The 15526-nt window shown below is 43.5% G+C and overlaps 1 protein-coding gene across 4 annotated transcripts in view; it reads left to right on the top strand.

The window, feature by feature from the left end:
• The window catches only part of NCOA1 (nuclear receptor coactivator 1), a 184527-nt gene that overhangs the window by 45216 nt on the left and 123785 nt on the right, over nt 1-15526 (top strand). For all 4 annotated transcript variants that reach the window (XM_075048887.1, XM_075048885.1, XM_075048889.1 and 1 more), the window contains exon 2: nt 8259-8427. The gene's annotated coding sequence lies outside the window, so the exon portion shown is untranslated. The remainder of the gene's footprint in view (nt 1-8258; nt 8428-15526) is intronic.

The raw sequence follows: 15526 nt of genomic DNA, 5'->3' as shown, positions 1-15526 counted from the left end.
GCTAGGAGCAAGCTATGGATTAATTTGTCAAAATATAGTAATGGGCACCTGGGGTGCTGGGTTGTGTGTGGATAGCAAAATGCTTTGGGTTTTGGTTTTGGGATTTTCTTTTCTCCCCTTAAAGGAGACTTCTGCTTTCAGGATGCAAAACAGGAGTCCTGCTCATGTATACTGTGGCAGGGATGGCTGAAGCACCCTTGGAAAGTGCCATCTGCTAAAGAGCTTTCAGTTTTATTCTCTTTGCAGGATCCTGCAGCAGGTTCAGCGTTCCCCAGAGTTGGTGGTCAAGTCATGGCAAGGAAGAGATTTTGACTTGTGTGATTTCTACTGCCTGAAGCTCCCGAAGTGGTCCAGCTGGGGACTTCTGCCAGCAAAATGCTATTATGGCCTCATAGTGCTTGTGAAATCTTGATCTGGTTCAAAATTACAGCAATTTGTATAAATCTAAAAATTGGGAATTTTGAGCTTTGTGTTGCAATGAGGCAGGTGAATGAAGAAAAGCCAATGATGGTGTAGGAGACCTGTGGTAGGTTGAGCATTCATGGGCATATGAGATTGTTGCAAGGACCTGCCGAAAGAAGTTTTTATACTTGGTGTTGCATACATAAATACAGCTTTTCCTTTCTGTTGAGCTCTTCTCTTCCTGTGTGCCACCTGGAGACAGTTGGGGTTTAGAGACTCAACAACCCTCCATCTCGGCTTGTCCTCCTTGCTTGTCTCTCAATGGGTCAAAAGCCAAATTATGTGGCAGTGAAACTCAGCCTGGTCTCTTCAGTCCTTCAAATACCCCCAAGGGTGACTGCCAGACAGTCTGCCAAGACTGCAAGAGTTGCACAGTGGTCCATAAAATGGTGTTGCTGCTGCTTTGCCCCAACCTTGGAGTCACTTCTGCCTCTCTCCTCTCCCTGGATGGCTCCAGCAGTGCTGGCTGGGATCCTCAACAAATAAGCCTGGGTGCTTCCATGTGGAGCTGCCCTAGGCTCGAGTTGGCAGAAATCTGGCAGGATTCCTAACTTGGGCTCTGTGATGTGCCTCTCCTGTCTTACGTGAGCACCTTGGGCTTTGGGAACCAGCAGGTTAATTCACTGGTCTTGATCTGTAACAGTAGGAGCAATCTGCAGATGTGACTTTAGTGTTAGTGTTGTCTGTTGTTATTGATTGGCTAAATGAACAAACTCAATCAATTTCTCCTTCAGATGTTTTTTAAAACATATTTTACACTTTCTGCTTTTCAGTTAAAGCCCAGCAGTTTCATCTAGGATGAGTGAGATCACTGCAAAACCTGGCACGTGTTCAAAACCTTAGAAGTACAGAAAGCTGTTTATTAAACTTCCTCATGGGTAGATAAGACAACTCGTTTTACTGGAACAAAGTTAATATTTTTTTTTCATTGAGGTCTTAGTTGTGTAAAATTATTCTTTCCAAATACAGTGATTGTTTTTCTGACCTTTTAATTTGCAACAGTTAACTGGCAAACAGATTTAGCCGTCTTGCAAAACGGCTTTTCTCTCTGTGTCTCCTGCAACACTTATTTGGTATTGGTTATAAATCAAGCAGTAGTACATGAAAAAGTAGATAAGGAGAAAAACAGGCTTTCCAGATGCCCAAAAATGTGTATAAGTTCTTAAGCAAAATTAAATTTAAAGGGAACCTGGAAGGGTACTTCACGAGGGGAAAGCGTAGTGGTAATAAACATTGCCTTGAAACTGTTGCCTGAATGTCCTTACTCCAGGGAGATTAAATACACCTTTTAAAAATGCAGCATTTACACTGGCCCAACAACCTTGGAGTTTGGAGGAGTTGCAAAAAAAATTTGGTGCTGCATGTTACTTGAAAGCAGGAAGAGAAGGAAGGTCCTTGTGGGAGGCTCCCTGCAACCTCCTGTAACAAAGATGTTCTTTTTTGTTACTGCTTTGTAGTGTGCCCTTTTTATATATAGCACAGCAATGAAAAACGGGTAAATAAATTATGGATTTTGTCAACATACAATGAACATTAAATCCCTCCTAACTCCTTTCCACTTGCTTTTCATAGTTGGGTCTAATTTGATTACCTAGGCTAAATGGAACAAACTGTTGCAGCCGACAGATGGGAGAGGATCCTATGGTCACAGCGTGGGACAAAGTTGGACAAACCCATGTTTGTCTTCATGTTGTAGGTTTGGAGCCTACTTACTGAGTGAAGAGAGCAATGCTGTTTCTGATCCTGCCTCCACCGATCCTTGTTTATGCATTTTAATATTAAACAGTCACTGATAAAATATTTAGAGCCTTAAGTAAAATACAACAAGGGAGGTATTGAAAGATGCATGTTTCACATGCTAAATGATGACCGCTTCAAAGGTGCTGTGGTGGCTTGGTCCATCACGGGCTGTGTGAGAACTTACTTGCAAAGCGTTTATGCCCTGTAGGTCTGTGGCTGAAGATGCAGTAGAAAGCACATGACTTTGGGGGACTGGAAAATGTTGTAGTAAGCTAAGGATGAAAGGTTTTGGGTGGGATCTAGCTCAGATGAAGGATGACAGGAAGCTTTTTCTTCTGGTCACTGGAATGTCTGAAATGGTTTAGCAGATATAGTTTACTCAAAAAATGTATTATCAGTTGACCTTGAGCCTAAACACCATTTTAGCTTCCTTACGCTCTCCACTAATTTTTCAATTGATTAGTAGAATTTCAAAGCAGACATAAGGATGGAAAAGGTCATGGGTTCAGCAACACATCAGGCTCTCCTGTGTGTGTTTGAATACTTTTTCATGGGATAAAGAGAACTTTTGATACACTAAATCTGCTATAGTTAATGCAGGATAGTTTAGGTGGAAGGGGTATCAGGAGGTCATCTGGTCTGAACCTTGGTCAAAGCAGCTTCAGAGGATATGCTTAACAAGATCGTGGATAACCCACTTCTTGCCCTCAGCTTCAACTGTTTAAAACCAGGGTCCAATCCATCGACTTGTATGGGATATTCTCTGTGCTTTGTTGGGTTGCAGGGAACAACCCAACTTTGATGCTTTGTTGGAGGGAGAAACGTGGATACACTTAAAGCAAATCACTTCAAACCATTCAGTGAAAGTTGTCAATAGTTTGAGCAAGAAATGCTGAGTACGGGATTTGGTAAGACAACAGAAGAGCAAAGGTCACCAGTCAGTGCAAGCTTTATTGAAAGGGCTTGGGGTTTATAATGTTGGAGATTTACGAGTGCTTATTCCTGCTAATTAGGTGGCTTTCTGATGAAAGGGAAAAATATCCTGGGTTGTTGATGTATATAATCTATGGACACTTATATCTTTTATCTGTCCTCCAGATCTCTTTATATCTTAAACTGAAAGCTTGTGCATAATAGCATTTGTAAAGCGTCTCTTATTATTGCCTCAAGGTATTATGTTTTGGAAAGAAAAGCCAAGATCCATCCAGCTCCTTTAGCTTCTTACTGTGATTTATGGACAGGTAGTGGGGTGCAGATAGGTTGCGTAGTAATGACCTGGGAAAGCTTAGCAAAATCTTGATATGGTTGAGGATGAGAAAATGTGTGGGACATAAGAGATCTTGAGGGGATGGAGCGGTTCTGCCAGGGAATTATGTCTGGAAGATCTTTGGTCCTCAGTAAATGAGGCACATGTTTCTGTCTGCCTCTCAAACTTGCTTTCTTCTGCTGATGTGGGCTCAGATTGTTGAATGATGTCCTGGTTTCAGCTGGGGTAGAGTTAATTTACTTTCTAGTAGCTGGTATAGTGCCATGTTTTGCATTTAGTATGAGAAGAATGTTGATAACACACTGATGTCTTCAGTTGTTGCTAAGTAGTGTTTAGACCAAGCCAAGGGTTTTTCAGCTTCTCATGCCCAGACAGCAAGAAGGCTGGAGGGGCCCAAGGAGTTGGGAGGGGACACAGCCAGGACAGCCGACCCCAACTGGCCAAAGGGGTATTCCAGACCGTGTGACGTTATGCCCAGTATATAAACTGGGGGGAGTTGGCCTGTGGGGCAGATTGCTGCTCAGGAGCTAACTGAGCATCGATGGGCGAGTGGTGAGCAATTGCATTGTGCATCCCTTGTTTTGTATATTCTAATTATTTTTCTATTATTATTGTATTTTTTATTGTTATTATTATTTTCGTCCTTTTTGTCGTATTCAACTGTCTTTATCTCAACCTGCAAGTTTTACTTCCCCCCCCCCCGATTCTCTCCCCCATCCCACTGGGTGGGGGGAGCGAGCGAGCGGCTGCGTGGTGCTTAGTTGCTGGCTGGGCTTAAACCACGACAGATGACCCTGGGACAGCATCACCCCACTACTTCTTGTGCAACTGCACTGCAGTCCGGGAGTGACTCTGGGGCTGCCTGTAGACTGCTTGTGGTTCAAAAGCCATGGTTTCACCATCTCTGGAAAAGGAGAGGTTGTTAATAGCATCTGATATGGTCACCTGCATGAGAGGCTGTAGGACCTCCCCGAGTTCAGTTGTATTTGAAGTAGTGGGTTGAGCTCCCACGTTCAGGAGTTTTTCATGCACGCAGCCAATGCACTGCTGTTGCCAAAGGAAGCTGCGCTGGGGAACCGTGTGGGGTTGGTGGTCCACCGTCACTGAGATCGTTTCCAAAGTACAGTTTCCTCTACTCTAAGGTGAGAATTTAAGAATAGCATTGATGGCTCTCTACCCTGTTTCTAAAAGCAGAGCCTCCAGAAGGATGTGAGAACTGGGCAGACCCTGTATGATACTTACCCAACTCTCCAGCCTCTGATCTTTCAACTTCTCCAGGACTTTCCCAGCCAGCGATGATGTCCATCTTATTAGTAACCATCATGGGTGTCTGCTGTGTGACACAGCCAGTCTTTCCTTGAGCTTGCGCAGACGTTTAGCATGCACAACATCCTGCGGCGAGGAGCTAAACCGCTTAGCTGGGTCGTGGGTGAAGAAACCGCTGTCTCTTGCTTGGTTTTGGACTTGCCACCTGCTACTTTCATTTCTTGCCCCTTTGTTCTTACACTAAGCAAGGTGCTGCTGCCTTCATAGGCTGCTGGTGTGTGTCCCTGCTCTGTTACGTCCCATCTGGATGGGGAAGGGTCTCTGCTCCAAGTTTGTGTTTGGTGGTAAAGATGTGCAAGGTCTTTGCTTGTCGTCATGTTGGTAAAAGATCCAGATCTAGTGTCCTTTGCTATCTGCAGCTTTTAGAGTTGGTGTGAGTCTGAGATGCAGTGGCTTTTGCTCTTGGCTTGCAGGAGGATGAGTAAAGTAGGGCACAAGAACTGCTCCTTCTGGTATTTCAGTGTGAGCACGTGATTAATGATGATCTAGTTATATTTTATGACTTGTCACTTGACCAATTATTAATCGTTTAATATATTCTATGTTATGTAATGTAATTCCAGTTACTTGAGAAGTCAGACTTTACAGATACACCGAACTCTTAAGTCTGTTGCATCAGAACTGTTACAGTTTGCAGCCAATCTTGCAGTCTTAATAAAAAAGCATACAGTTGATTTAAGACCTATGTGTCGGTAGATATCAGCTATTTACTTCCCATAACTCCTAATTAGATTTTATACCAGCGTTTTCCTTTTCTTCCTGGGATGTAAGCTGGACTGATAGCTTTTATTAGCCTGGTCATCCTGCTCATGCATTTAAAATACTGACACAACAGTATGTCCTCCAACACTCTCAAACCTCCCAAGTTAACACTTGCCGGAAGCTACGATAAATGGTCCAGAGTTTTTCTTGTCCGGCTCTTTTAAAGCCCCTGAGATGCAGTTGAAGATCTCCTGATTTAAAAACGACCAGCTCTGTTAGCTGTTGTTTCACATCTGCCTGCATTGCTGTTTGGAATAGAAAATGTTTCCTGTGGCATGACTATACCATCTGGTTTCTTTCTTAATTAATGAACAGAAATATTTGTTGCATTCTTCTGCTGTTCCTATAATATTGCTGGTGGTTGCTCTCTTTCTGTGCAGTAATGGTCCTTGGCCATTGCTGGAATGTGCTGTTCCTAGGTAATTTTTATAACCCGATACACTCAAACCTGTGAGTATTGTGGTTCTTGTCATTGCATTTTGCTTCTCTTACTGTTTCATATCACTACATTTCTGCTGTATTTTAATATGCCAACAGTTTAGTTTTTCTTCTCTTTGCTATATATATATTTTATTCTGATTGTTGCTTTCCTTTTCATGAGAGACAAGTTGAGAAGAGTTATTTTATTTTTTTAGAACAGGAACATCTTCCCTTTTTAGTCTTGGGAGCTTAATCCCCCCCAGACACACACCCCACCCTGGGAATCTGGAAACATATTCTTAAAGTTTCCATTATTATTTATGTTTTTCTGTTTTTAACATTCCTTCCTTAGCATCATTTTGTCCATTTATTGTAGGGGTAGTGAAAGCAGCTGGGACGTATATGTTGTTTAGAAATTCAAAGACTGTCTCCTACTGGTAAAATGCAACTTTCAGACTGGAAGCCTGAGTGATACAGCAGTTTGTGCATCTTTTGTGTTCGTTTATGTGCATGCATGTATAAAAATGGATGCTGTCTGCCATCAGGATGTGCTATAGTCATACTTCTCTGTTCAGATGCGGATCCGTAAGCTTCCAGAGTTGTTCTCTGCCAGTGCCTTGGAGACGATGCTGCCATCTGAGTTTTCCTCCCTCCTTTTGCATGTTTGATTTTTCATGAATACATTGTAATGAGTGACTTACAAGAGTCTTGTGTTGCTAATGACAGGTGCATTATTAAGATGGTATTCTAATGACTGTGTCCATCTAAGTAATTTCTTTTGTAATAGCAAGAGTGGCAATGGGGACAAGCAGGTTTTGAACTAATGATGATACTCCCCTCATGTAATTTTAGATGTTTGGATTTAGAGGTATAAATTTAACCCAATAATCCTAGTAATCCTGTGAAAGAGAGAGAAAGAAAGAAAATAGACACATCCTGGAAGTAATTTAATGTGGACTCCTAACCTGATGGTTCTTGGGGACCAAACGTGATCTGCTGAAGCAGCAGCCAGCCTTTGGGGCTGGTTGGGCTGCTGAGGACCTGCAGACATCTCTGTCCAGCAGCTCCAAGGGAAGATTCATGGACCTGTTTATTGACTGCAGAGGGACCCTGGAATTACCAGCTCCGGTTTCCAACCAGCTCATAGGTGTCTAAGGTTGATTAAGATGAATTGCATCCTATAGCTACTACAAGTAAAAGTTCAAAATCAATTATTGGGACTTCTGTCTTGAAGCATTTGATGGGATGAGTAGCAAGCGTGGCTATAGAAACTGCAATGTATGGAGTGGCTGGGAAGAAAGGTTATGAAGCTCATATCAGTGGTTTCCATGGTTGTTTTTTTGTTTTGTTTTGTTTTTTTAATTATTTACTTTTTCATTAGAATTCAGGCAGTGCATCACAATATGAAGAGCCCAATATTATGAACTTAAATTTTTCAACCAAGCAAAGTCTTTGCAAGCCACAAATTAGTTGACATACTAGCATTTGGCTCGAGAGGAACAAGGTTCAGACTGATATGACTTACAGGAGAGGGGCTGGCTGAAGAAAATAGACATACTGCAGTCTTAGTATCTTTTTATGGCATACATGCTTTGGGAGAGAAATAATTATGCTCATCTCAGGTTCAGAGACTACCTGGCTTACCTGGTGATACAGAAAGTCTGCAGAAGAGGAGGAACTGGAGAAATCCCCTTGTTCTGGTTCTAGCTTAATGCTTAGTAACAACAGCAATTTGCTATCTGTGCCTTTGTGAGGCAGGGAAGGATATCATTATCTTTGGGTTTTATAAGTTCGATGGTGGTCTGCAGCCTGTCGGCTGTAAACACCAACTGTAATATTCTGGTGCTAGTTTTTATCTCCCGTGTTGCGTAGATGCTGTCTTGCTATGGCAGATTTGCTACTAGATCTGTGCCGTGTTTTTCTGGAGGGTAATCTTTATTTCTTAGGAGTGGCATTGGCAAAGAGGGAGGGGACAATTGGAAAAAAAAAACCAAACCAAAACAACTTACTGGTTGGAGTATTAAGCTTTCATTTACTTTATTTCCCGAAGTAGCTTAAAGGTTGAGGAACCTTGATGAGTTCTTTTCCAATGAAATAAAAAGATACCTTGCAATTGATAGTATTGAGATGTTCAGCAAGCTATTAATAATGTTGCTGTGAGTTAATAGTTGACCTCAACTTTGCTGTTTTCCTACTTAAAACACTGAAAATTGCATCATGTGAATAATAATTCAGAAGATAAATGAAAGGTAATGCAAACAAACTGTCTTTTCCTCCACAGGACTCAGTAATTGATGCTGGTCCCCTGTCAGAAGAGTTCATTTGAAGACTGCCCATGGAAGGTCGATGCCTGCGTTTGCTGAGGCTCTAGGATTCTGCCGTTTTGCTGTTTAATTAACTGAAGAGTCCAGTTTTTCCCATGAACCATCTTTCACCTCAGGAAGATAGAGGTAAGGTTGCAGGTCTCTGTTTCTTCTTTCCTCTGGTGGAAAATGTTTAAATCTGTCATGGAGGTGTTTTTTTGCTGGAGCACCTCTTCATGCGGAATTAATTACTGAGACTGCTGAAAGCAAAAGTCACTGTTTTTCTCTGTCCTTGGCATCCTTTGGGTTGTTTTCTGTACATGAGATGTTCAGTCAGTCTGCATTGCATTCGTAGCTACAAGAGTTGTTTTAAAAGCTCATAAAGATGAAATTATTGCGTGAATCAACTGTGCTTTCTCAATATGTTTTGCAAAATTGAATAGCTAATTGCTGCGGTGGCAGAATGGTATGCAAAGGATTTGTGCTAAAGAATAATATGTGGTTTTGGTAAGTCAGTGTTATGCTGTAGGCTGGCTTGTGGTGTTGATCAGGTGAATTGAGTCCGTAACTGGAGAATTCTAAAAGTCACAAACTTGGGAAATCACAACGTTTTATGGCAAGGGCTACTACAACTTCCAGAGCAAGAAGTGTGTACTCAGCATCCCTGTAGCTCTTACTAGATGATGCATGTAACAACTTGAACACTTCTGTGGTTTGCCCGCAGCCGGCAATATCTTAAAGCAAAATCATTGTAATGGAGTGGTAACTCGGAAAGACAGTAGAATATATTTAGAAATGAATAAAATAGTAAACCGAGTTGGATGATGTGTTGGCTGCAGCTACTGTACGGCTGTGGGATTTGCAGCCTCTCTCCATCAAGACTGGGAGTGTTTACTGTTGTGGACCATGAGTACGCAAGAGAGGGGAGGACCTGTACCCCTGTTAATTCCCCTGGAAAACCAGCTTCTAGCTAACATGCAGTAAAGCAAAAAATTACATATACAGCTGCTTTTGTCTGATGAAATGTTATACTGCTTGAATCACAATTCCCTGTCTGAGATAGCTGGTGTTGCAAGAAACTTTTGCGTCGGAGCTGGTTTTGGCTGGAGTGCAATGGAAAACGATATATTTCCTTCTGGATTGAGCATGGCTTGCTCCTATGCTCCTCTTCAGTGCAGTGTAAATACTGGTCCCAGTAAGATACTGGTGGTTTATGTCCTCCGTAGGCTGCTTTGGCCACTTAGTTTCGGTCCTTGAGTTGGCTGCTTCCTTAAACTGTGGTGGAATGATCGCTGCGGCAGGGACTGTGGTGGCTTGGAGATGTCGGTGGCCCTGTTCTAGATGTCCTCCCCTGATCAGTTTGGTGGCCGGAGGGTGGATAATCGGGCACCCAGGATGGGTGGTGGTAGCTGGGGAGCCATCCCCCCACTTGCCCTAATCTGTCTGGCTGTCCAGTGTTTGCCCTGTATTTTTGGGCAATGCTTTTTGCTCTCTGCTTTGCTGTTTTCCGTTTCTAGCACAAATGATGGCGGTAATTAGGCATGGTTGTAAAATTTGAAAATAATATCACTTCTGTATCGCTGTGTGCTATCCTGACTGTTAGCTTGGAGTCACCCGGGCAGAGAGGAGCTGGGAGGCTGCCCGTGAGTGGTAAGAAACCAGCAGAGCCCCAGTCCAGTGATGGAAGCGCTGCTTGGAGTTAATTATTAAACCACGCTTTGCCCAATAAAGGCACAGTTGAATTCAGGATTTTTCACTGCAAAAAGATCACCTATCCCACTGGACATAACAGCTACTTTTTCCATTGGAAATGGGTAAGCTGTATCACACACAAACAAAAAATCTTAGCTCCTGCGACTCTTGATGTCTTTATTTTTCTCCCCAGTATCTGACCAGATTCAGCTTTTGAAGAGGTGACCTCGTGGGGTGGTGGTGGGTTCTCCCTGCTGCCGACCTTCTGCTTTCCAGGTGCCGATTAATACCTGCCCGGGGTGGGAGCTTGCAGACTGAGGGTCTTGGGCTGGAGCGTGCTGCAGGCTGGGCTGTACGCAGCTTTTATTCTTTATTTTCTTCTTCGTGCAGGCCCCCCCGCCCCCAAGCAATCAGTACAAATCACACACCCAGCAGCGGCCAGGCTTTACCTGCGACATCTCTTAACGTCAGGCAGCTTGACGGATACAGCCCAGGCAAGAAAAGGGTTAAATTCTTAACTATGAAATTGGATATCGTTGCGGGGAGGAAGCGTGAGTTCTAGACTAATTTTAAGGGTGAGGTGCCTCCTCTGCTGCTCTGGATTTCCCCTAATTTGGGGGACTGACGGAGTAGCCCCTGCAGTTGTGTGTGAGAAGCCGGGGGGAGCCCTACCTTCATGCCACCTGGCATCTCCCAGCCTTTCCTTATTATTATTTTTTTTTTTCTTCCCACCTGTCTTATTAAATTTCATTCTTTCCTTTAGCAAATGGACTTTTTGGCTTGGCATGAAATCTGGTTGCTGTGATTGAGTTCCCATCCCTTTTATACTGCAGTGGGGCTTTGAGATAAAAAAATGTAAATGCAATTGCTGAGACGCTCCCTCCCCCACCCTAGCCCTAGGTCTTTGCTGAGCTGAAACTCCCTCTTTATTTCTTAATGATCATATTCCTTCCACTTTAAATAGATTTCCTGCTGTTAACAGTGTTTTCAAGTGTTGCAACACTTTATAAATGGTATCTCGTGAGAGGTATTTACAGTAGGTGAGTTTCCTTGAAGTCATAACCTCTGCCTTGCCGTTCCCTTTTCCCGGGGGCTGCTGGTGGGGTAGGAAGGACACAGATGACAGGCTTGGCAGTCACCGTACTTCTAAATCATCTGTTCTTCTACCTCTTTTGTTAGTTTTAGAGAGGGATGTTGTTTCAGCCATGTGTTTGAAATGGAGTCCTGCTGATCAAGACAAAGATGCACACAGCACTTTTGGGGACTTAGAAGAAGAAATCCAGACTTGTCTCGCCACATATGAATTAAAGCCATTGGGGCACCCCTGAAGCCTTGCTTTTAAAAAGCAAAGAGCACAAACAAACCAGGAACCCCCGCCATGCCCACTGGAAAAGGCTCTCTAGGTTGCCTGGTAGAGAACGGACAGGACAACTGCTATGGACCACGTGCAGGGAGAGGTCTGAAGCTTCTGCCACTTTGCAGAGGACACCCACCAGCAACATTGCATCTTCAAGTCGGGCTTCTTGTACTTCTGCTGGCCAGCCTGCAGCTATAATAACAGGAGATGTGTTTCTCTCTTTAGGTTGCCAAATACAAATGCTGAAGTGTTGAGTTGTCTTGTTTTTTTGGGGTTTGTGTTTTTTTGTTGGTGGTTTTTTTTTGTTTTTTTTTTTAGAAGAAAAGTTAGAATGAACATGTGGAGGCCCCCAACATGTTTCTTTTCATATTTGTCTTGAAGATGTTATAGCCAGCTGTCACTAGCAAAAAAGTCTGTTAGAAGCATTCACCTTGTTGAAGGTGTTTGAGTCTTCAAACTGAGTCTCCCCATTTTGTTTTTATTTGGTCATTTGATTCTGCTGCAGTCCTTGTTTGGATAATGTTGAAATACCTCTTTCTGTTAGATGTTTATATGTTAGACGCACCTGCACAATGCTAAAGACAAAAGTTTCAAGTGTATGTTGAGAAGAAACAGTTGATGGGATTTCAGATGTCTCCTAGGGACTTTGGCTCTTCTGTGCGAAATTAAGAACTGTTTCTATAAGGGAGCTGGTTGTAGTTTCACATCTGACAATTCTTTCTGTTCCTTTTTTCTAAAAATACCATTAGATGATGTTGTTTTCACACATAAATCCTATAGTTGGACAGTTAGATTGGGTGCTTTGTTTATACAGAAAGTATTTGAGACACACAGCTCTTCCGTTAAGTAGAACTTTTGGTGCTTACCTCCTTCAAAAAATTAAAATGTCTAAGTAAGGATTTCGTCATCTTCCGTTAAATGTTGCTTGCCCAGGAGCTTTGATTAGATCTATTTTGACTACTTTGATTTAATATCCAGGTTGCAGTTTTGCGTATCTTTTGGAACAAACCACTTCATCCGTTTGCCTTACTACTCCTGGAAATTTTAAGCAAATGCACCTTTTTCTTAGGCTTTCACATTTCTATGCAAATCCAGCCTAATTCTTTGACCATGACCGGACACCAGCTGCAGAAACCCTGCCAAGGTCTGAGATGACATTGTCCCTCCACCATTGGTCGCTACCTATATGGCAAAGCTGGTGGCTTCTATGAGTTCGTCCAACAGCACAGTTCTTGTGAGCACTCCTCATCTGCAGTGCTGCCTAGTCCTCCAGGGTGGGCTGAGCCCTCTCCAGCGGCTCTTCAACCCAAGCTTCTTGTGCTGAAGCAAGTGAGAAATGCTCATGTGAACTTTTCGGCTGTGAGCGTGGTATCCTTTTCACAGACGACCCAGGAATGGGAACATCTTAATCTGCCGCAGCCACTTCTGCAGTGATCAGTTTATCATTACCTTTAGTGTACAGCATTAATGCAGGTTGTAACCCTTTCCTCCACATCTGTGGTTGTTTGCTGAACTACAGAAGCCCAATTCATCGTTGTCTCCAGCCCCACCATGTAGGTAACTCTTGCTGTGCTGAGGAGATGAGGTGAAAACGTGTTTGTGTCTTGGCTGAGCAGGATTGTAATCAGCATCCAACAGGACAGTAAATGATGCTGGATATGTTAATGGCTTTTTAGTCTGCTGGGTTCTCTGCTGCCCTCGAGGAATTTCTGCTTCCTGGGCCACAAAGATGATGTATCGTTTAATTGAAAACCACACTCAAGTGAGTCCATCAGTTTTCAGGACTTAATGATTTGGTGTTCTTTCCCTAATGTAGTATTTGCTGTACAAGCCCTTCCTGTGGATATAAGGTTATAAATCGGTGCCTATTTACTTTATTCCATTGTTTTTGCTATTTTGGTACCTCTTTGTCAGTTTGTGTTAGCTACTGCTCTGACCTTCTCAAGGGCACCTCTTCAGTGTCGGGCTTCCCGTTGGCTGTCAGCTCTGTGGAGGTGAGACACCAGCAATTGCTCATTCTCCCTGCAAGACATGGCTGTGGTCACTGACTCCATAAGCCAGGGAAGTATGAGAAATTCTGCCTTTTTTTTTGTTCATAGAAGATGATCCAGAGGTTGGCAGGATTAGAGTCATAGAGTCAAAGAATGGTTTGGGTTGGAAGGGACCTTAAAGATCATCTAGTCCAACCCCCCTGCCGTGGGCAAGGACATCTTTCACTAGACCAGGTTGCTCAAAGCCCCATCCAACCTGTCCTTGAACACATCCAGTGATGTGTAGGGCATCCACAACTTCTCTGGGCAACCTGCTCCAGTGTCTCACCACCCTCATCGTAAAAAAATGTCTTTGTTATGTTGAATCTAAATCTACCCTCTTTCCGTTTCAAACCATTGCCCCTTGCCCTGTCCCTACAGTCCCTGGTAAAGTCTCTCTCTCTCTCTGTCTTATAAGTCCCCTTTAAGTATTGAAAGGCTGCAATAAGGTATCCCTGGAGCCTTCACTTCTCCAGGCAGAACAACCCCAACTCTTTCAACCTTTCTTCATAGGAGAGTTGTTCCAGGCCTCTGATCATTTTTGTGTCCCTCCTCTGGACCCACTCCAACAGGTCCATGTCTTTCTTGTGCTGAGGACCCCAGAGCTGGACACAGTACTCGGCAAGGGTGGGGGGGTGTCTCATGAGAGTGGAGTAGAGGGGCAGAATCCCTTCCCTCGACATGCTGACCACACTGCTTTTGCTGCAGCCCAGGGTACAGTTGGCTTTCAGGCCTGGAAGTGCACATTGCCAGGTCATGTCCAATTTTTCATCCACCAGTATCCCCGAGTCTTCCACAGGGCTGTTCTTCATCTATCCCCCATCTAAATTGATAGTGGGGATTGCCCTGACCCAGGTACAGGACCTTGCACTTGGCCTTGTTGAACTTCATGAGGTTCATGTGTGGCCACTTCTTGAGCTCATCAAGGTCCTTCTGGATGGCATCTCTTCCTTCTAGTGAATCAACTGCACCACTCAGCTTGGTGTCATCTGCAAACTTGCTGAGAGTGCACTCATTCCCACCATTTAGGCCATTGATGAAGATATTGTGCAGTACCAGTCCCGATACGGACCCCTGAGGGACACCACTTGTGACTGATCTCCGTTTGGACATTGAGCCCTTTGTACGAAGCACAGTTCTGTTTAGTCAGTGTAGAAGCATTTAAGGAAAAAATTACCATAAAGTAATAAAAATGTGGGTGAGCATTTGTCTCGCTGGGCAGTGACACAACCTCATGGGCATTGCCACCCTGGCTGTGTTTGTAGGGTGATAGCTATCCATTCTGGAGGGGTTTCTTCCTCCTGCCACAAGGTTTTATCTTCTGTCTGAAGCCTCTTAGATGGGGTGAAGTCAGCTGGGACTAGAGCTGGGGGTGGTGAGTGAGTTCAACCCTGCAAAGAGACAGGTTCTGCTCCTGGATGCTCATGGTCATCGTTCCCCCTCGTTACCTTGGGCAGACCTGCTCTTCACAGCAGCTTCTGGGCAAAGCATGGCACAGCACGATATCTGAAAAGGAGGTCCTTTTATCTTCTAAAAATAACAAATAAACCTGCTTAGAACTGCCTTTTTGTTTGTTTTCCTACTTTTGATCTTGTCTTTGAAAGAGAAAAATTTTGGATGGGTTAAACCCTTAGTAAGGACTATTTGTGCTTTTAGCTAGAGAAGTCTTTTTTTACCTTCCAGTTATCGCTAACAAACATTTTTTAGAGCTGATGGGAGTTGTGTAACCACTTGTCAATAACTCAGGAGAGTGGTAAGATCTGTTTCTGGTAAACTTGCAAGAGATAAACACAAAACCCCAAAGCTACTGCTTGGCTGACAAAAAGTGAGAAGAATTTTTCTGGGTTTTTTTTTACTTCCGTGCTGAGTTGTTGGTGAATACCTTTCACTGGCGCCGGGGAGGTTTTGCTAAGTATGTGGCTCTGTTTGCTTCTCAGAAAGAAAACTATCAATACTTAGTTCCTGTGGTTTGAAGATGAAGGTACACACGTTAAAACACACACGCACATGCCTGCTGCCATCAGGAAGGACCGAAATATAAAAGTATTTCCTGGCAGTTTTGCCCGAATGCTGGTTTAAATGATAATTTACTACTGAGTCAGTCTTATGAGCTGGAGACAGTGGCGTCGTCTACAACAGTACTTTCCAAGAACCAGAAATACTGGTA

Source organism: Buteo buteo, chromosome 17, assembly GCF_964188355.1.
Source record: "Buteo buteo chromosome 17, bButBut1.hap1.1, whole genome shotgun sequence".
Lineage (NCBI taxonomy): Eukaryota > Metazoa > Chordata > Aves > Accipitriformes > Accipitridae > Buteo > Buteo buteo.
Note: the sequence above shows the minus strand (reverse complement) of the source record. Positions and strands in the feature narration are given on the sequence as shown.